Here is a 21748-nt window from a genome sequence, read left to right as displayed (position 1 = left end):
AATACTCAAAGATTTCCAACGTAGAAAGGGCCTCTACACGAACAACACAACACATCTTTTATCTAGCTTTACTTTTAGCACATTAGGAGTAGTCGTAATTGCAACTTTCAGATTCCACGTCGTAGATTCAATTTCGACCAGAGTCTTTATCAGGTTCAGCATTATTTGATTAAATTCCAATGTTGTACCACTGGTTTAGCGTCGTCGATTAGATTCCGGCGTTGTGCTTAGAATATAGCTGTTGATTAGATTCCAGCCATATTCCCTCAAGTTACGTCATTGATTAGATTCTGGCGTGCCTTGAATGGCAATGTCGTATTAGTAGTGTCGCTGATCAGATCCCGATATAGTTTGATTTCGACATTTCCAAGTTTTCATCTCATTGTTAGTATTGTCGAGTTTGGTGTCTCATCGAGTCAAGTTGTAAGACATAAGTTGGGTTTAATAAACGCATTTGACATTCTCTATTAGAGCTTGATTCAGGACCCTAGTCTCCTCTAATAAAATCCGAAACGCAACATTCGGTGAAAGATTTTCGATGGGATAAAAACCGGCAAAGCGTCATCTAAGCGGTTGAGGACGTTTGCCAAGGAAAGGTTGGTGTGCTTTCCGCATTACGTTGTGGACTGCATTTCAATTGTTCATCCATAAATGCCTCCGTCATGGTTGGAACTGAATTCCGGATTGTTAGCAGTGGCACACGATGAGGGCAGAGAGAATGAGGGTGATCTTTATGATGGCACCAGCAAGAAATGGCAACACCTGAGGCTATGGCATTTTATAGTGAAGTATGGCACTTTAGGATTGTTTGTGCGAGCATCAAAGAGGAAAGTATTTGGAACGCTTGCAACTTCCTTTGATTGGTGAATCAGAGGGAGAGTGAAGAGAAGCTTTGGACTGCATTCACTGTGACTGTGGTATGTTGTAAGAAGCTTAGTTATTTTTTTTCAATCAGCTCTTCTCGTACCTTGTAATGGATGATGATTAAGAGATGTTATAGGATGCAAAGCATGGGATAACTAAGGGCGTATCAGCGCGTGACAGGGCAACGACAGTTTTGGCTCTTGCATCTAAGAGATTCTAAAACCTGAAGATTTCAACAGGCCGGAACATATTTTTCCCTTTTGAAGTACATGGAGGGTGGTGTCCTGAAAAGAGCTGCACGTACAGTGGCTTCTGTCGACCTTGCTGTGTTAGCTGGATTGGAACCTGTGGCATTTCTTTGTGAGGTAGTGGATGATGATGGCTCCGTGGCAAGATTACCTAAGCTTTGCGAGTTTGCATAGCGGGAGAACTTGAAAATTGTATCTATTGCTGATCTAATCAGGTGTATATTCTCTTTCCAGCAATCCAATGCAAATAGTTTTGAGGACATATACTTCCCAATCAGAGGCCGTTAACGGTCAATTGATATAGGAATGCTGTTATTTTTATTAAAAATAGGATCCTTAGCTTTTCTTATTTTGTGTTTTATGTCCTCCTTTCAGACAGCAATATTTCCCATCACGTGATTCATACTTCATAGTTTATCGTCTGAACAGGGCAACATTGGAGATGGTCAAGATGTCCTTGTGAGGGTACACTCGAACGCCTCACAGGAGACATATTTGGATCTGCCAGATGCGACTGCAACAACCAGCTTGCACTTGCAATGAAGTGGCTGGTAGGGGCGTGCTAATGTACCTCCGAGGGCACGAAGGAAGAGGCATAGGTTTGGGCCACAAACTACGCGCTATAACCTGCAGGACAATGGGTGTGACACCATGGAAGCTAATGTGGAGCTCGAATCACCCGTTGACTCTAGAAAGTGTGGAATTGGTGCTCAGCTACTCCTTCCTTAAGTCAGAACCTAGACTGATGTGAGAGGTCCTATAATTTGGCTTCTTTCTGGGGTTGATTCATGGCCATTGTCATTATGCTTTGAGAATATGAGAAGGATTAATAAACTAAAGGTAGTTGAGTTTCAGTAACTGTTTCAGAGATTGTACATCATCTGTAGGGCTACTAGAGGAAGCTGGTCACTAGAGCAGAGATGCAAATTCTCCTTTCAAAAAGACGAGATCTAATTAGTTTAAAGAATCACTCCATTATCAAACTTTTCATGGGATTTGATGCATTCATTTCAGTGCTTAACATATTGGCTAATACTACAAATGTTGCGTGACCTAGGAGTCAGAACAATGAAGCTGATGACTAACAACCCATCAAAGTATGTTGGGGCTTAAAGGTTATGGCTGGACTATTACTGGAAGAGTTCCTCCAGTGACTCCATAACATATGAGAACAAGACATACTTGGAGACAACGCTCCAAGCTGGGGCACATCTATGGAGAAAGAGTCAATGACCACTTCAGCAATCTCGTCAGCAAAAACGGTAAGCTGAGCGGTACCGTTTCTTCTGATCCGGCTGTGTCTGACTCATAAGAACCACCGGATAGTTTGACTGCTAATGATTATTCAGGGGATACAGGCAAGTTCACCGACAGATGGTGTTATTACTTTATTTTTAAGCACTTAGGTCAAGAACATTGGGATACCTGCTGACCATGATTTTGGGAAATTTTATGGCGATTCAATTTTATAATTATTCTGAGATTCATTATTGTTGTACTGATGTCATTCATCCATTTTGTAAGGCAAAAAGGTGAAGATTAGCCCTCTTATTGAAACTTCCTTTTGTGTTATCGATGGTTTGCAAGATTTATCCTTAATTCAACTTTCCTAGGAATCTATGTGTATTGATATCTAGAGACCATTGCATAGTTCAAGATGACAGAGTTGGTGCGGGACATTCATTCTTTCCTTTTTTGTGACCACCTCCAATGGTGAAAGAAATTACTTCAAGGAATTTACTGAAGTCTTTGTTTTAAATACACACGTACCCGGAATTTTGGAAGATGCGATGTCCATGTGTAATGTTCACTACTCTCCAAAAAAACATCAGGAAATACATCACCCTTCAATTACTTGCAGCAGAAAGTTTTGCTTTCTTTCATCTGATTAACTAAACGAAACATAGTGAAGCAGAGATTTTTCTGTAGGCATACCAAAGTTCACGCCTGAGTCTCAACATTCCTTCTGAAAATGGAAACCTTGAGTTCCATATTATCAATTCTAACAAGCTCAAACACACAGACGTCTCCTTCCTTTTGAGAAGTTCCTCTCTGAAATGCGGCCCAACCGGCAGAGAGCTTTCCCAATCTGTGTTGTGGGTAGTACGGAAGCTTCACCGGCCATGATCCGTCCAAATATTTAAGAGCCGCGGTTTGCATGCTTCCATTGACGCGTTCCTTTAAAAACCGCCAAGAATAGTTTGTAGAGTTGATTTTTTATCAACAAATGATGACTTACACAAGAAATGTCAATTGCAGAGTCACTTAAGTTGTCTCAACAAATATTTTCATGGGCAGTTGATCCATGTCAATTTAAAATCCATTTGGACTTGAAATTACTTGATCAGCTCCAACTTCTATAATAAGACTGTTAAGCTGTTTATTCTTATTTTTTGTGATTTTTTTTTTTTGCTTAAATAGTGGATGGTTGTACAATCCGGGAAACCACAACCATTACAAGCTTGAAAAGTAATGGAGAAACACCACTAAAATCCGTAAGAGCCACCTTTCCGACAGAAGTCCAGCTCCTATTTAACTTGAATAGTGAGTGGTACGTCTAAATATGCAGACCTGTAATATGTAGGAGAGATAAAACAATTCTTCCAGATTGACTAATGACATCAATATTCATCTAAGGGGGGGCATAAACATAGCAAAGCAAATGCAATTCGTGCAATTTCCACTAGTTTAACTGGAAAAAGTGAATAGAGAAATAAAATTTAACTGAGCAAAACTGAATTCTACTATCTGACATCATCTTTGTAGTATCAGTGCCAGAAAATCTTCCACAAAAAAGGAACTTTGTGGATTATAATTCCGCGGATTTAACAAAATCAACTGCAATTCCATAGTCACTCAGGTTGAAATCCAATCGAAGAAGACAATAACACTCGAGAAATACACGCCAAGTCAATCGGATCAACGGTGACGAAAATTCAAATCAACGTGATATTGCTTCACGAGCCAGTATCAATCAAGCGACTCTGAGCCTCGTCTCTCTCTCCCCCCACCAATCAAACGATAGGAACAGCCATCGATCTCTCTCTCTATCAACCAATCATTTCCCACGTCAGATCGAAAATCAAGATCGAAATTGCAAAAAAAAAAAAAAGTTGAATGAGACGAAAAATTTCCACTTGTTTGGATGAGAAAGAGAAAGGAAATGAGAGATGCTTAGGCACGTTGTGAAAAATAAGGAGGGTGGCAAATTGTGAGAAAATCCATTAGCAAATCTTGTCATCATGTTAGAAGTCATTTATTCACTTGCCTAATTCTATTAATTTAATTAGCTAATACGAACCACTTTTTAGGTGAAGAGACAAACTACCCCTCTTTTCAGCATTCCCACAAGAAATTTGCTCCCCCACTTCTGCAAAACTGTGATTTCTTTCTTAATAATCACCAATGATTAAATTGTTGACACCTGATTTTTAGCTTATTTTTTTTATATTTTCAAAAATCTTAAAATTAGGATTAAGAATCTTAGCCAAGCCTAGTAACCTATTTCTAGACCAAAAATAAATTTTTTAGCATTTTCCTGAATTTTTCTTTAATTTTTTTTAGTCAAAATGAGTGAGAAAATCAAGAAAAATAATAAATGGAATCATAAAATTCCATAAAAGTGGTCATTAGTCTTCTTTTAAATCCAATTTCACTATGCATCATCAATTTTGAAAAAAGTCTCAATCAGGAATGTGTTTTTCGCAAAATTGGACAAAATCAAACTCGAATTGGATAAAAAATGCAATTAAATCTTTTCTAGTCATTTTTAAGTCATAGTGTCTTCAGCAACAAATGATTCTGGGACCTTGAATTACACAATGGTCAGTCCAATTGCACAATTTGTCAAAGAAATCAAAAATTCCCAAAATTCAATTGAAAATTAGGAATTTTAAGCCTAAATTGGGAATTGCGTCCAATTCGAAATCGTCCAACCATGAGACCATCATTTCTAGGGATAATCATATGTGGGTAATTCAATTTTGCCACCAATTTTGCCTAATCAGGTCATTAAGGCATCGAATTAAACAAAGCCCAATAACCCAAGTACAAAAAGTCAAAAATCTAGGACATGATTATGTCCAAAATTGGGGAAAATCACATATTTGGGTTCAAAATATGATGAGGAATTCAATTTTGGGGTTTAATTTTGAAAATTTGATCAAAATCGGGCTTAATTTGAATTTTTGATCGGAATCGGGCCTACCAGGTCAACCAGGTTGACCCGACCTGACCCGGCTACCCTTCTTCTTCACCCGGTTCGCCCCAAAGTGCAATAAACCCAGAAAATTTCGGTTCGTGCTCGAGACTTTGCCGACTTCGTGTGATCAATTTAGCACGTGAAAATCAAGTTGGCCAGGCTCCAGAGAATCATCCCAACCGATTCTAAGTTGGTGGTAACGATTTTTGGGCGGGAAAAATCGATCAAGAAAAGAAAAAAAAAACTGAACGTGAGGAGAAGGGAGTGTTCGACAAAATGCCAGAGAGGAAAAAGAGAGAGAAACGAGCGAAACCAAAGAGAAATATCTAGAGAGAGAGGGTCGAGGGTCCCCTCACGAGTGTTTGGCGCCGCCGTAGACGACGGAACGCCGGCGAATCGTGGATAGGCCATGAACCTCCCTTCATCGTTCTGGCCAAACCAGCTTGTCACGAAGGCCTGAAATTCAAGCTCAGTTGGTGTGATTAGGCGTTCTTTGGTGAAGCCAAGCTTACCGGTCTGAAGTTCAAGTGACGAGGAACAATTCCACGGGCTCCGATTAGCTTGAAAACCTCATCCGATCATCAAACAAAACAGGTAAAGTATGATCTTCATCATATTTTTCCAGAAATTCCAGAAAACGAAAATGAACTTGATATTGTTAAATCGGTGATTTCTTTGTTGATCTTGAGTGCCTTGATGTCAAAAACGAGTTTCTGATCATGTTTCTCTTTGTTTGATTGCAAAACATGGATTGAATATGCATCGAATGAGTCGGCCTCCATTTTTAAACCATGCCGGAACTTGAAGAACCCTTGCCGAAGCATCACTGTGGCCATAGGCCAGTCAAGTTAGCATTCATTGACCTTGTTTGATGTTTCTTTAAATGTTAGGATCGTTGTAGATGGCTAGGGCGATCAGAATAAGAGTTTAAGTCTTAGAAGAAACGGAGTAGGTCAGTTCTGATCTGGTGTTTTTGAGATCGGTTTTTTGTCGGCCGGTAGAGGTCCGACGGCGAAGCTATAGACTAAGGCTGATAAACGGTAATACAAGGAAGACATAGGATCAAAATTCAAATAAAATGGTCGTCGGAAGGTCGCCGGAGAAGGGCTTGAAGTGGCGGCCTCGAGAACTTAGAACTAGGATTCATGCACACCATGTGCTCGACGAAATGTCGAAGAGAAAATCGCCAGAAACGGCGTCGTTTTGGCACTGTTTCTCGCCGGAGAAGACAACAGTCGACCGGCGCTGGTGACACCCGGTTCGGTCAAACTGAATCGGGTTGAACCGGGCCGATTTGGTTCATTTCCTCGGCGGGAAAATTAAAAAAATAATAAAAAATTTAAAAATCTAAAAAAATTCATAAAAATAAAAAATTAGAAAAATATAAAAAAAATTACAATTCGAAAAATTTCAAAAAAAATAGAAAATTAAAAATTTTCAATAAAAATTCAAAAAAATTTAGAAAATCTATAAAAATTCAGAAAATTCCGAAAATACAAATAAAAAACGTGAAGAATTCTAAAAATCTAAAAAATTCGAAAATTTGAAAAATTTTATAAAATTTTTCAAATTTTTAAAATTTTTTTTCAGAAAATCATAAAAATCAATTCTCGGTTAATGAAATTCTCAGAAATTCAATTTTCGAAAAAAAATCAAAAATCAAAAATTTCAAAAATACACAGAATGGTTTAAAAACACTCTGGCCAACCTTAGAAAGTGAAATCTGAATTTTTTGAAGTGCCCAAGTGGCATTTTTAAAAAATCTAAAATTCATGGGTATAACACCTAAAAAACCCTAAAACCCTAAAAAGACACAAATCATGGAATGAATAAACCTTTAAGGCTTCATTAGGGTTTGAATGTTTTTAGGTGCATTTTCATTTTTAGAGACAATTTACGATTGATTGATTTGATTGACATTGATTGCACATTTAATTCTTAATTGATTTTCCCCGCAATTAAAATGGATAGAATTAGTGGGTAAGCCTCGAAAACTTGCATGACACGTTAGACATCGTATCATTCTTAGGTACCGAAAGGGCGTTAGGGATCTCAATTTGGGATCATTAGCGTAACCAAGTCCCCGTACTCAAAATCTCTGGTTCGTAGAATCGTGGTTTTTTTTCCATACCCCGATTAGGTTTCTAGTCAACTTACCAATAATGACTAGTGGCAACTCCAAAATCGAAAACTTAGATCAAATAGGAAATTACCATCCACTGTCACATGAGGTATGGTCTGGGAGAGACCCTTGCACGGAAATACCTCCTTAGCGCGCAAACCCGGAAAAAAAAAGAGCGTGGCGTGACAGGCTTGGCGACTCCACTGGGGATTTACCTTTTTAAGTGGACTTAGGTCTAGATAGAACGATACGCTTGTGTTTTGTGCTTGCAAGGATCCTAGGTATGTTCCGCTAATGATAGTGTTAAATGATTTTGCAAGCGGGTGGTATAAGGGGTGTAGTCTTTGCTAACCCTTATTTTGCAGGATGGTGTTGGGATTGAATGTGATTTGAATGAATTTTAGAAGTGCTGTTTGATCATTAATTGCTATGTATGTCTTTAAATTGCTTTAGCACTACACCATTAGCACACACCACCCGTGACCCAACCCTGGCTACATTTAGGATTACCCTTAGGAGGTATGTGTTTAGGCGAAACTATGAGCCGATTCCTCATGGGATCGTTTAAATGCAATACCGATCACCGAGGTAGAATAATATTCCATTACGTTAGGCCGATTGTCTATTGGAATGGAATCACTTGTCCATTAAGGTGATAACCTTGAGCCTTTAGCATATCCTACCCTTTTAGGCATCAAAACTTCACTGGTTGCATTTGCTTGTCTTTGTGGTTGGTATACCTAAAACCAAACAAAAACGTTCTAGTAAGCAAGTATTGTTCCATTCCATTCTTTTACAATTACTCAAATTAATTGGCACATTTTAAAAAAAATGCCTAAATGACATTCAATGTTTGATCTAAATGCCCTTTCATATTAGAATGCATGATTAGGATGTCATACTCCATTTGACCGTTCTTTCATTTTTAGATGAAATGTATAGGTCCATGGCGGATTTTCTATGTAATTCAAGTGCTTGTTCGTTCATTTCAATGTATTCGAAGTTGTAAACCATAGTTTAGGATTTTATGGTCTAAATGGAGTATAACAGAATGGGCATTTACATCACACATTGAATTTGTCCATGATTTCAAGTATACGCTCTTTTAAGGTCTAAACGGACTCAAAGTGACATTTGCATTACTTTCTAGACATGCAAATGTATTTTACTTCCGTCTTACCTCAAAAGGACATATGATTGAAATGGAGGCATTAAAATTGATTCGTAATCCATGGTGATTAATAACAAATCTTTTTGCATAATTAGGCTCAATGGGAAAACTAGACATCCAAGTAATTCCCATTCCTCGGAAGGAGCTCGTTGCTTGGTGGAAAAGTATGTCCAAGGACAGCCAAATTTATGTCCAAAAAAGGCTTGGATACCTTCTCGAGCTCATGCATGTAGAACATCAAGTCAGCTTAGTCCAAGCTTTGACACATTTTTTGGAGGTTTCCACCGCTACATTCCAACTTGGAGAACATGAATTGGTACCAACATTAGAAGAATATCAAGCCGCCATTGGAATTAATTTGGCAAAAGGACACTATAAGTGCCATAACTTGTGTACGGCGCTCACTTTGATGCCATAACTTTTTTTCGGATAACTTTGGTGCCAAGTCGGAGGAAAAATGATCACTTAAGTGTCATAACTTTTTTTTGGATCACTTTAGTGCTAAAATTTTTGAAAAACGATCACTTAAGTGCTAAAATTTTTGAAAAACGAAAATTTAAGTGCTAAATTTTTTGAAAAACGATCACTTAAGTGCCAATCTCCGGCGAGACTCCGGCGAGCCACGTCAACTTCAGAAATTAATAAAAAAATGCCACGTCAGATTTCCGGCGAAAAATTGTGTACGGCACCGGAGTTGGCACTTAAGTGATCGTTTTTCAAAAATTTAAGCACTAAAGTGATCCAAAAAAAGTTATGGAACTAAAGTGAGTGCCGTACACAAGTTATGTCACTTGTAGTATTCTTTTGCCGAATTAATTTTAAGCCTAGGGTAGTAGAGCCACCCGTTGGACTTAATCTTGTGAGCCTTCTAGCTGAATTCCTTAACCTCAAAACTTTCAAAATCGAAAAGCTAATCAAATCAAACACGGGTAGATTTCCATTATCCTTCCTAGTAGCCAACTTTTCAAAACTTCCTAGGGAAATGGGAAACACTTCAGCTCGGGTATTCATTCTAGTTTTTTTCGGGTTTATTCTATTCCCCGTGTCTAAAACGGGATTAGACCCTTTAATCATTGTGATCGCGAGACAAACATGTCTTAAGTGGGACTTTTCTAATATGCTTCTTGCCCAAACTGTCATTTCCTTAAACACATACCAAAATCATGGGAGGGGTATCTTTCAAGCTTTTACTGGTCTTTGGTCATTATGGTTTATCTTACACATTCGACCATGGTGCCATTTCATGAACATTCGCAAAATTTGTTCAATGATAAATCTAATTGAACGATATATTCGTCTCCAAAGCAAATTACCCAAACAATCTTTCTTAGATTGGGCCAATTTCATTAGAGCCCTAACTCCTGATCAAATCCAATGGCGGATCAATCGGCCAAAGATTGACAAGGCAAAAATTACAAGCCGAGAGGGGAATTCGGTACCATTGCTTGGTTTGAGTGGATGAGCAGCTTATGGCCCTCTAAGGGTTATTAGACAATTCGGGATACTTTAGCAAGTTCCACCGACATGGAAACCCGAAGAGTTCACCTTTGACATTGTAACGCCCCCACCTCGAGGTCATTAACGTGACGTCCCGTTCATTGTTATCTTTCTTTACACACAAGCGGAAGCATAATTTCGGGACAATCACATTCAGAACAACAGCGGAAATACGACCAGCAGCATCATGAGCAAACCTTGTATTTACAGGACACGCAAACATATTTTACAAGCCAACTTAGCCGATTTTAGCCATTTACACACAACAAACGTTATGGCTTGGGTGTCCTAAGCCCACTACTTCGGATTCACACCTCCGAGCTTTCCCCGAACTCCAACATGGCTCAAACTCCCCCTGTCGCCGTCATCCATTCGACTATCCTATGGATCTGAGAGGGAAAAACAACGAGGGATGAGTCGGGAAGACTCAGCAAGTAAAAACACTAATGTCAAGTGAGGATAAATCGATCGCCGTTAACATGAGTCGGCCCTTACCGCACCGGCGTCAATGGCAAATCAATAGCAAAGTTCATGCCGACAAATACTAGAGAACTCTAAGCATGGCTATAACACGTGAACATCACTAGCCAAATTCCGGCTTCTATCTCGAGATATGAACGTCAAACACAAAACATAAACAAGCCAAAGAGATAACCAATCAAGACTAAACACGGTCCAAGCAAACCACATCACAATGCATCTCATTATCCTTTCCCGAGATTAGGGAATTCACTTACTCAACCAACAAAACTAGAATTAAAAGCGAGAGGCGTGAGTCTCGGTCGTCTCGGACGGTTCTTGGGTGTGGTTCAGGCTTGCGGTTCTTATACGTGGCTCCCTAGAGGCCGAACACTAGAGAAACAAGGGCACTCGGTGAGCTCTCTTTTCTTTTCTCTCTCGGCAAGGAAACAAGAAAGCAAGTAGCGTGCGGCTTGAGAAAGAGGAAGGTGGCGTGAGCAAGAGGAAGAAGAGAGAGAGGGAGAGGAGATGGTGTGAGGAACTAAAGGGAGATTAAGCCTATTTATAGGCAAGCCAACCTTGCTCACCAAGCTTAGGAGTCAAGGCTTGCTCCTCAAGCTTTGACCATTTCTAGACTCTTCCAAGTCCAACTTGTTCCCCAAGTTCTTGATCAACTTGCTTACCAAGCTTAGACTAACTTGCTCACCAATTCTTGACTCTCTAGAGTCTTCTAAGTCACAACTTGTTCTCTAGAAGACATAAATTCGAAATTCCAATGTTCTCTTTGAAATCTGCCAAAACCGGACAGCTTTGCACTGTTCACGAAATCGGACTTCAAAACATAGTAAATGGACTCCGAAAATTCTCAAATTTGAATATGTCATAAACAAGGCCTTAATAAACATTTTTCATGGAGAACAAAAAATCGGAATCTTTCTGTAATTACCATTTTTAGTAGCTCAAAGACAGACTAAAAACAATTCGCTGGAACAGAATTCTTGTTTCTCAAAGTAAGCTCTGTCCATAATCCAAATCATCTTGAAAAATTCCCAAATTTATATACATTATAGAAAAGGAAGTTCTCAACAACTTTTGTGAAGGAAACTTTTCCAAAATCAGCCCGGAAAAGCTTGTAGAAAATAAATAAAGTATGAACATCACCGAAATACCCATTCTGGGCAGTTTTACACGGTCCGAAAATTAGGCCATCGTACTACTCATATCAAGTCCAAAAATTCTGAAATTAAAGTATGTAAAACTTCAAGATGTTTGGAGAAACTTTCAAGAATAAAGTGTTTGAAAATTCGGATCACAAAAGTTTCCATAAAAATAACAAAACGAAGGGGTATAAAGGATCCGAAATAGGGTTTTCCAAAACAAGAGTAAAACAATTTAGTTCCGATTGGAAAACCACCAAACTTAAACCATAGTCATTTCCCAGGAACTGAAATTGAGGATGTTATAGACATCCCAAGTGGAACTATACCCGAAGACGAGAAGAATAGCCTTCAAGCCAAAATTCACAAGATCATCCTATTTTTGGATAACCCACTTGAACAAATAATCGAGTGGCCAAAAGGCTTGGAAGAAGATATGAAGATTTGCATGGCCTCCAAAGAATACATCAAATGGATAGAAAATAAGCAACCAATTGATGTCGAGCCATATGTCCCATTGAGCGTTGTACCGGATCTTGTAGATGAATATGTCCTAGAATATGTTGTTCCAAGCATGCCTGGAGTGGAACCCTACGTCCCTGAAGAGGTCGTGATCGATGTCGAAGAATGGGAATCTCGAGCCAAGGAATGGGAGGAATACTAAAAGGCAGAAGCTACCTTAGCTAGCAAGAAGCCTAGGATTGGATGATTTAGATTCCCATTTGAGCTTAAAATTATGATGTTAAACAATTTCAAATTTTATATGCAATGATGTGTTGTTCACTTTCTAAACATGCATAGATAATTTCAAAACATAATTTCAAAACATAAAGGAATCACCATGGATTACAATTCTTTGAATTGTATGATTGCTTGAGAAAGACATTGATGAACAATTTTATACAAGGCTAGGGCTTGTATGAAATTTCTTATCCTTGGCAATCTCATGAAACCATACCATTAAAAGAATGTAGGGTTTCGTGATCATTTTACTATAGTAACATCGGGTCTTTTTACGGAGCAGGTTTTCTAACAACGGAAGGCAAAAGACCTCGAACACGCTTACAAGTTAGAATGACGGAAGAAGAAACCCGTGCTCGACTAGCTGAAGTTGAGAATCAAATGACCCAAATGGCTGCAATGGCTGCAATGATGGCAAAAATGAAGGCTCTTTTTCTCACATCTCGAGGACAGTATCCTACTACTCCAAATGCGGGAACTTGAAATACTACTGAAACACCAATTGAAGAACCAATTAGAAACAAAGAACCGGTTCAAGGAAATCCTCCAAAAACTACACCTGAGGTAGTAAATTTGGAAGAGAATGATCCAACCAAGAAGACATCCAAAATAAAGGATGAAGAAGAGGCCAAGAGATTGGCCAAAATTGAAGAGTGCTTAGCAAGTCAAGATTATAAACTTCAAAGGTTCGACAAGTTCACGCCGTATGCGAAGGTAGTTGTTCTAGAAAATTATAAAGAACCAGAGTTCGTGAGCATGTATGATGGCACTGGTTGTCCTAAAAGCCATTTGAAATATTATCTCCGTAAGATGGCGAGATATTCAGATAACACGCCACTTCTTATTAGCACATTTCAAGATAGTTTGAGAGGAGCGGCCCTCGCATGGTACACAGCCCTTAACATAGAAGACTTCACTGAATGGGATCATTTGGCGGGAGAATTCCTTCGCCAGTACAAGTTTAATGTGGAAGTACTCCCAACTAGAGAAGATCTCATCAGAACTGAGAAACGGAAGAATGAAGGGTTTGGATCCTATGCTTAGAGATGGAAAGCTGTTGCCCCACAAGTAAAGCCTGCCATAAGCGAAGATGAGCTCATTGAGCTCTTTCTAAAATCATTGCCAATTGAGTATTATGATAAACTTCATGTATCAGGCTGTCAAACATTCACCATGTTGGTAAAAGTGGGTGAAAGAATTGAATGGGGATTGAAAGAGAAGAAGGCTCAAGAAATAGCAGCACGAAGGCCTTACCCCTGGAGAAAAGACAAGGAACCCATCCGAGAAGTGGCTGTGGTGTCAGCCCAAATACTCATCAAGTTTCATTTCCAAAGCAATCAAATGTCGCTTGGAAAAACCCAAGGCAGTTAAAACCAAAGAAAAGGCCCATGAGACAATACACACCATTGCCTCAATTTCTGTCAAAGCTATTACCAATGCTTCTAAAAAGGCATTTAGTGGCCAAAGAGGTACCGAGAGACAATCCCGCAAGATTTTCTTGGTACGATGAATCAAAAACCTGCACCTATCACATGGGAGAAAGAGGGCATGATGTAGATAATTGTCCCACTCTAAAGTACAAGGTTCAACAGCTCATTGACAAGAAAATATTAAATTTCCAAGAGCCCGAGCCAAATGTACATCAAAATCGTCTTCTTGAGCACAATACAGTAAACATGATCAAAGATGAAGAAACAATGGTCGAGCCTGACGGTGAAGATGAATATAAAGTCAAGATTAAAGCTTCTCAATTAAGAGATGCCCGCTTTCATCAAGAAGCACTCATAAATGGCGAGATTGTAGACAACTTGGGAGAAGACTCCGAAAGGTATAACTTCCAAGTGAAATATATCCCACCACCATGGGCATTCAAAAATAAAGTAATTGGGCCTGATGGCTGGGGTGGTATGGATGATGAAATCGGTCTTAAGAAGAAAGCTCCGTCCAAGAAGAAAATGTTTCAAGATGAAACAGATGAGGATGAAAATGAGAAAGAAAAAGTCCGACAGGGTGAAAGGCATTTCACCCATAAATCATCCAGGGAAGGCGAAACCGTAGACTTACTCAGTCAAGACAGCGGTAGATACAATTATCGTGTCAAATATACTCCACCACCATGGGCGTTTAAAAATGAAGACATTGTACTTGATGGATAGGGTGGCATGGACAAGGTCTCGATCAGCCAACTAAATCTCGAAGAGAATGAAGATCTCGAAGAGAAAAAGAAGAAAAAGACTCGCCGAGGTGATAGGAGGTTCGTCCGCAAAGTACAGAGACAAGGTGAAGTTGTTGATTTCCTGGGTCAAGATAGTGGGCGGTATAATTACCGTGTCAAATATACACCCCCTCCGTGGGCATTCAAGAATGAAATTATCATATCTGATGACTGGGGTGGAATGGATGCTGACGAAGCCAATAGAAGCATGGTATCCATGATTACACCATTTCTGATCAAGCTTGATGAGATAGATAAATATAGGGAGGAAGAAGGTCCTGTCGAACCAATCACTATCCAACTTCCCATTGATCAACTAAAGATTGAATGAGAAGAAACACAGCTTGTGATCATCACTCTCCCTCCAAAAGAAAAGTTTGATACTAGGTGTGTACCTTGGGATTACTCTCCTAAAGAAGTTGATGCCACAACCCGATCGGGGAGATGCTATGTCCCGAAAGAAGGTGAGCACGAAAAGAAAGGAGTAACCGAAGAAGATGTCAAACAATTGCTTTCAGTCATGAAGATGAGCGAATTTGAGGTAATTGAACATATAAGAAAGATGCCGGCACAGATTTCTCTGTTGAATCTCTTCAAGACTTCAAAAAGCCACAAAATGGTGCTTATGAAGCTTCTCAATGAGGTACACGTCTCAGAGACAATTAATGAAGTACAATTGGAAGACTTTGTTGGCACTATTCTTCTGAAAGATCAAATTGCCTTCTCCGATGAAGATTTCCCAATTGACGGGTGTTCCCACAATAAGGCTCTATATATTGCAGTCAAATGCTGAGGCAAAGAGGTATCACGTGTGCTGATCGATAATGGTTCCGCACTTAATTTGTGTCCACTAAGCACACTGCATCGCTTGGGAATTAGCGAAGAGCTCATCAAACCTTCTAAGGTAACTGTGTGCTCGTTTGATGAAATGAAGAAAGACGTTATTGGCGATATCGAGCTCGAGGTGAACATAGGCCCTATGCCTTTCCTAATTGACTTTCAAGTAGTGGATATTTCGAGAACTTTCAACTTGTTACTCGAAAGACCTTAGATTCATATGGCTGGTGCTATTCCTTCAAATCTCCATCAGAAGGTCAGGTTCGTCATCAATGGCAAGATGATCACCGTACATGGGGAGGCGGATTTCACTACTTACAAAGAGAGTGCAATACCGTATGTCGAACCCGAAGTGAAAGAAAAACCAAGCTATTATTCCTTTAAAATGATCTCAATGGTGCAAATCCCTGCCGGTTTTATCATAAAATCCCCAGAGTTCTCAACATCATCCATTATGTCTGGAAGGGTGCTATGCCAATATGGATTTGCTCCCTGTAATGGTCTTGGATTGAAATCCCAAGGAATCAAGGAACCTATCACTCCGCTTACCACAAGAATGAAACACGGAGTAGGTTATATTCCATATAACTCTAAAGATCACCATGGAGGCCAAGACCGAGGTCCAAAGAACCATGGAGGCTATGAAAACCAAGGTAATCGCATCATTAATCCATCCGTTTGGAAGGGTAAAGCTAAAGAGCTTCCTTATCATCAGATTCACATCAAAGAAACTTTTCCTGGACTTTCTAAGCTACTTCAAGAAGAAGACTTACATGCAGTGGAAGAATCTGTTCTGCCTGAATTATTCGAAGAGAATACCATCAACGTCATCATAACCGAAGCAGAAGATACCTATGCAATGGAGTAGGAAGATTCTTGAACTTTTGCTACTAGTTTTTCCATTGCATTTTGTTGATTATAGTTTCAAATTTCTTGTGATTCCATTTGAAATTTTAGTTCAGTTGCAATTTCCATTCTTGTTGATATAGATGTAATCACGTCTTTCAAATTCAATAAAAGTGAGCAAATGTTTTGTTAAAGACATGTAGAAACAAAACCAAACCTATGATGAACATTATCCTCATTCGTGAGGCTTAAGGCTTTGGGTTTCTATATTGCTCCTCATTACGAAAATTATTTTTAAGAGCAAGGAAGTCTGATGATACGAGGACTAGCTCTGTCTTTATATTCTTTCAAAATAAATTTCAAAAATGAATTTCCAGAAGATTTTTCATAGGACCACATGCATTACTTACTTCGTATGCAATTACTAATCATGTTTGTTACATGTCAGGCATGAGCATTTGCATATCCGTAATAGGTTCTTATGTGGCCCAAATCTTTCCGAGAAGATTGCTTGTAATATTAAAGAAGATAACGAGGATGAGGAATGGGTCAGAAAGGAATGGATTCGTCATGAAAAATCAAAGCCACTCACATTAGAGAAAACGATCACTGTTAATCTGGGCGATAAAGAGAATCCCAAAGAAGTTAAGATTAGAGAAAGTCTTCTCTCAGCAGAAGCAGAAAGAATCATAGATTTGCTCAGAGAATATCAAGATATATTCGCATGGTCTTATGCTAACATGCCAGGCCTTGATCCGAGCATAGTTGAACATGCTTTGCCAATCGATCCAAGTATTCTGCCAAAGAAGCAAAAACTTAGGCGAACGAAGCCGGATTTGGCAGAGAAAGTAGAAGAAGAAGTTATGAAATAGCTCAAAGTCGGTTTCATCGAAGTAGTACCATATCCGGAATGGGTTGCTAACATAGTACTCGTAATGAAGAAAGATGGTCGAGTACGGGTGTGCATTGATTATTGCGACCTAGATAAAGCAAGCCCTAAAGATGATTTCCCGCTTCCACATATTGATGTATTAGTGGATAGCACTGCTGGGTTCGAAGCATTTTCATTTATGGATGGTTTCTCAGGATATAATCAAATCTTCATGAAGAAAGAGGATAAGGCGAAGACATCCTTCATAACACTATGGGGCACATTTTGTTACAAGGTGATGCCTTTTCGTTTGAAAAATGCTGGTGCTACATATCAAAGGGCAATAGTAACTTTGTTCCATGATATGATGCATAAAGAAATCGAAGTATATGTAGACGACATGATCGCAAAATCCAAACAAGGAGAAGATCATGTTGAAGTGCTTTGCAAGTTATTCGAAAGACTCAAAAAATACAAGTTACGATTGAACCCCAGTAAGTGTGTATTTGGGACAAAATCTGGCAAACTGCTAGGATTTATGGTCAGTAGCAGAGGCATCGAAATAGATCCCTCTGAGATCAAGGCAATATACGTCTTAAGGACTCATTCTACGATAAAAGAAGTGAAAAGCCTATTGGGGCGATTAAACTACATTGCTCGTTTCATCTATCAGCTTTCTGAGACTGCTAAACCATTCTTCAAATTGTTAAAGAAAAATGCCAAAGTGAAGTGGGATACGGAATGTCAACAAGCCTTTGACAAGATAAAAGAATACCTGGTATGCCCACCAGTGCTGGTACCACCAATCCCTGGGGTTTCGCTGATCTTATATTTGACGATTCACTATGAGTCGCTAGGAGCAGTGCTTGTACAAAGAAGACCAAATGATGGTAAAGAACAAGCCATTTATTACTTGAGCAAGAAGTTCACAACATCATAAATGAATTACTCTGCAGTTAAAAAGACGTGCGTTGCGTTGATTTGGGTGTTATACAGATTAAGGCAATACATTCTCCATCATCAAATTTTGCTAGTGACTGAGAATAATCCGATCAAGTACCTTCTTGAGAAATCCTCCTTGGTCGGGAAATTAGCAAAGTGGCAAGTCTTATTATCTGAATTTAACATCAAAAGTTCATCCCAAAAGTCAGTCAAAGGACAAGCAATAGCAGACATGTTGGCGGAAAATTCGCAGAATATCGCCAATCCTGAAGAACAACTTGATGATCATATATTAACAATGGTCGACGATAAATGGACCATGTATTTTGAGGGTGCAACCAATTTATCTGGATCAGGAACTAGGGCGGTACTGATCTCCCCAGAAGGCCAACACTATCCGGTATCTGCGAAACTGGTATTTCCATGCATCAATAACGTCGCTGAATACGAAACATGCATTCTCGGCTTGCAATTAGCCCTCTCGATGAAAGTAAAGAGGTTGCAAGTATATGGAGATTTTATGCTCATCATATTGCAAACAACTAGTGAATGGCAAACTCGAGATGCCAAACTAATTCCTTATCACAGATACTTAGAAGAGATGACAGAAAAATTCGAAGAAGTAGCATTCGATTATCTCCCAAGAGCTCAGAATTATTTTGCAGATGCTCTTGCAACTTTATCATCCTTACTACAAGCTAAAGATTGTATGGATATAAAACCATTGAGAATTAATATTCTTGAACAACCAGCTCATTACATGATGGTCCAGGCAGAGTTTGACAACGAACCATGGTTTCATGACATCAAAAGGTATCTTTAATCGGGAGAATTTCCTAAAAGAAGCCAACTAGGCGACAGAAAATTTATAAGGAAGATAGCCAACAAGTTCTTCCTCAGTGGTCAAACCCTCTACAAGAAATCATTTGATTCAACCCTACTAAGGTGTGTGGATGTTGCAGAAGCTGAACATATCATTAAAGAAATTCATGAGGGTGAATGTGGACCGCACATGAATGGACATCTTCTAGCCCGAAAGATTATGAGGTTAGGATATTATTGGATGACAATGGAAACAGATTGCATCCAATATGTGAGATGTTATCATCAATGTCGAGTTTATGGGGATAGAATCAACGCACCGCCAAATGAGCTACATCAAATGTCTGAGCCATGGCTATTTTCAATGTGGGGCATTGACATGATTGGTCCAATCAACCCCAAGGCCTCAAATGGGCACCGGTTTATCCTGGTTGCTATTGACTATTTCACTAAATGGATTGAAGCAAACTCCTACACAAATGTTATTGCCAAGAATGTCGCAAGATTCATTAGGCGGGACATCATTGCTAGGTATGGAGTTCTAGAAGCAATAATAACGAACAATGGCTCATATCTAAACAATAAAATTGTAGATGATTTACTCGAACACTTCCACATCTGACATCTGAACTCATCCCCATATCGTCCACAAATGAATGGAGCAGTTGAAGCGACAAATAAGAATATCAAGAAGATATTGGCCAAGACAGAAGAAAATTATCGTGATTGGCATGAAAGGTTACCGTATGCTCTGATGGTATACCGAACTTCAATTCGAACATCAACTGGAGCAATTCCGTTTTCTTTGGTTTATGGAATGGAAGTAGTGCTACCTGTTGAAGCAAAAATTCCCTCATTAAGAATACTATCCCAATTGAAGCTTTCAGAAGTTGAGTGAATTCAACAAAGATATGAACAACTCAACATGATCGATGAAAAGAGATTAAGAGCTATATGCCATGGGCAAGCCTATTAGAGAAGAGTGGCTAAATCCTTTAACCGAAAAGTGAAACAAAGACATTTCAAAACAGAAGATTTAGTAGTGAAGAAAGTCATCTTCAATAATTCAGATCCTCATGGCAAATTCACTCCGAATTATGAAGGTCCATACATTGTCAAGAAAGTCCTTCCTAGAGGAGCATTGATTCTTGTAGATATGGCTGGAACAGAATTGGCCTATCGTGTAAATGCAGATGCTGTTAAGATTTTCTACGCATGAAATGAAGACGAACATTCAAGAAGAGCTTTTGGTCACTTTAGAACATGTGCATATCACACATATCATGCATACTACGTATTTCATAAACATGTTTATCTCTTTTGTAGAAGAAAGTAAAAAGAATCCGAACCAATTGATGATTTCAGAATCCCTAATGAAGTTATCTAATAATAGAGGGAAGTATCACTTACAATTCAATTTTTCGTTGATATTCCCTAATGTGCTTTTCTTTTTATCATCCCCAAGGAGACAAAGAAAAGAGAGCAACAAAAGAAGAATTCCCAGTGGAATCAAAGCAAAAACATGCAAACAGAAGGGATCTTGGTAAATTGATTAGACAGGTATCCATGTGTTAAAAAGTTGCCTTTCTAAGAGAAAATTGAACTTTTTCTTCCCCAAGCGAAATGACACTAAGACTGAGCAAAACAAAACAGATTGTTTTGAAAAGAAAATACCTCAGAAATGTTTTAAATCAAAAGTTTTGAAACACGCTTTCTTTGAAAATGCATTAAGTATCAAAATTCCCTAAAAGGGATAATTTGATAAAAGGATTTGAAAAATTTCAAAGAAAAAGTTTAGATCAAATCGAATGGAAAGACATTCAAATGATGAAAGGTAAACCGTATCCAAACACGTCCCCTATACACTCAAAAGTCAAAATGAAGGGGTGAGTGAGAAAAAAACTCATCCAAAGGAAATAGGGGATGTTCGCAATGATTATATAGATTGAAATGATGAAAGACAGTCATTTCACTATCCGAAACACATGCTTATCCTTTGCAAATCAAATTTGAGCCGAAACAGTGGAGAAGTTTTTCCAAAACAACCCTGTTAAGAACCACCCTAAATTTGGACAAATCAGGAGGTTTGTGGTTGACAGCCATGGGAGAACATGATCAAGAAAGATTTTTTTATATACTCTTACATCAATTTTTCTGTGATAACTTCAAATGCAATCATATGAGAGCTCAAGACATCCTAAGAGGAAGAAGAGCACTTCATTTCTTATACCCAAACACATTACCTTTGGCAAAGCCCAATTGAGCCTGAATATTCATTTCAGAACCCTAAATTGGTGATCATCTCTTCACACTGGAGCATGAGCATATGATCCACTTTGAATAGATAAGAAACAAAAGGGCATGATACAGAGTCCTTAAAATTCAAAAAGGTCAAAGGCAAAAGAATTAGGGGCATGAAAAAGCAGTGTGCCCGGTAAAGCAAGGCCAAATGCCCAAGAAAAATGAAAAGGAAAGAGAGTTCAAAAGAAAGCTCAAAATGACAAAAAAAAAGTCATGACAAAGCAAAGCCAAGATTATGAGAGATCATAGACCACAACAAGTGAGAATAAACAAAAGAAAAGAGATCGTAATGAACTTTTAGGGGGGCTATGATATTCATAAAAGAAAGATCCCTAATAGACAAAAGAAAAAGAGTGGTGATGCCAAGAAGATCACCAATTTCATAAAAACCGTGAATTCAAACAAATAAGCCTTTTTTAGCCTACCTAATACAAACAATACAACCTCTCCTCAA

The 21748-nt window shown here is 38.8% G+C and overlaps 1 pseudogene; it reads left to right on the top strand.

The window, feature by feature from the left end:
• The first annotated feature begins 651 nt into the window (after positions 1 to 651).
• Positions 652 to 2474, top strand: LOC115692663 (bifunctional riboflavin biosynthesis protein RIBA 1, chloroplastic-like; annotated as a pseudogene).
• The last annotated feature ends 19274 nt before the right edge of the window (positions 2475 to 21748 follow it).

The sequence above is a fragment of the Syzygium oleosum genome, unplaced genomic scaffold (assembly GCF_021117445.2).
Source record: "Syzygium oleosum isolate NSW1041296 unplaced genomic scaffold, Sole_v2.1 Sole_v2.34, whole genome shotgun sequence".
Taxonomy (NCBI): domain Eukaryota; kingdom Viridiplantae; phylum Streptophyta; class Magnoliopsida; order Myrtales; family Myrtaceae; genus Syzygium; species Syzygium oleosum.
Note: the sequence above shows the minus strand (reverse complement) of the source record. Positions and strands in the feature narration are given on the sequence as shown.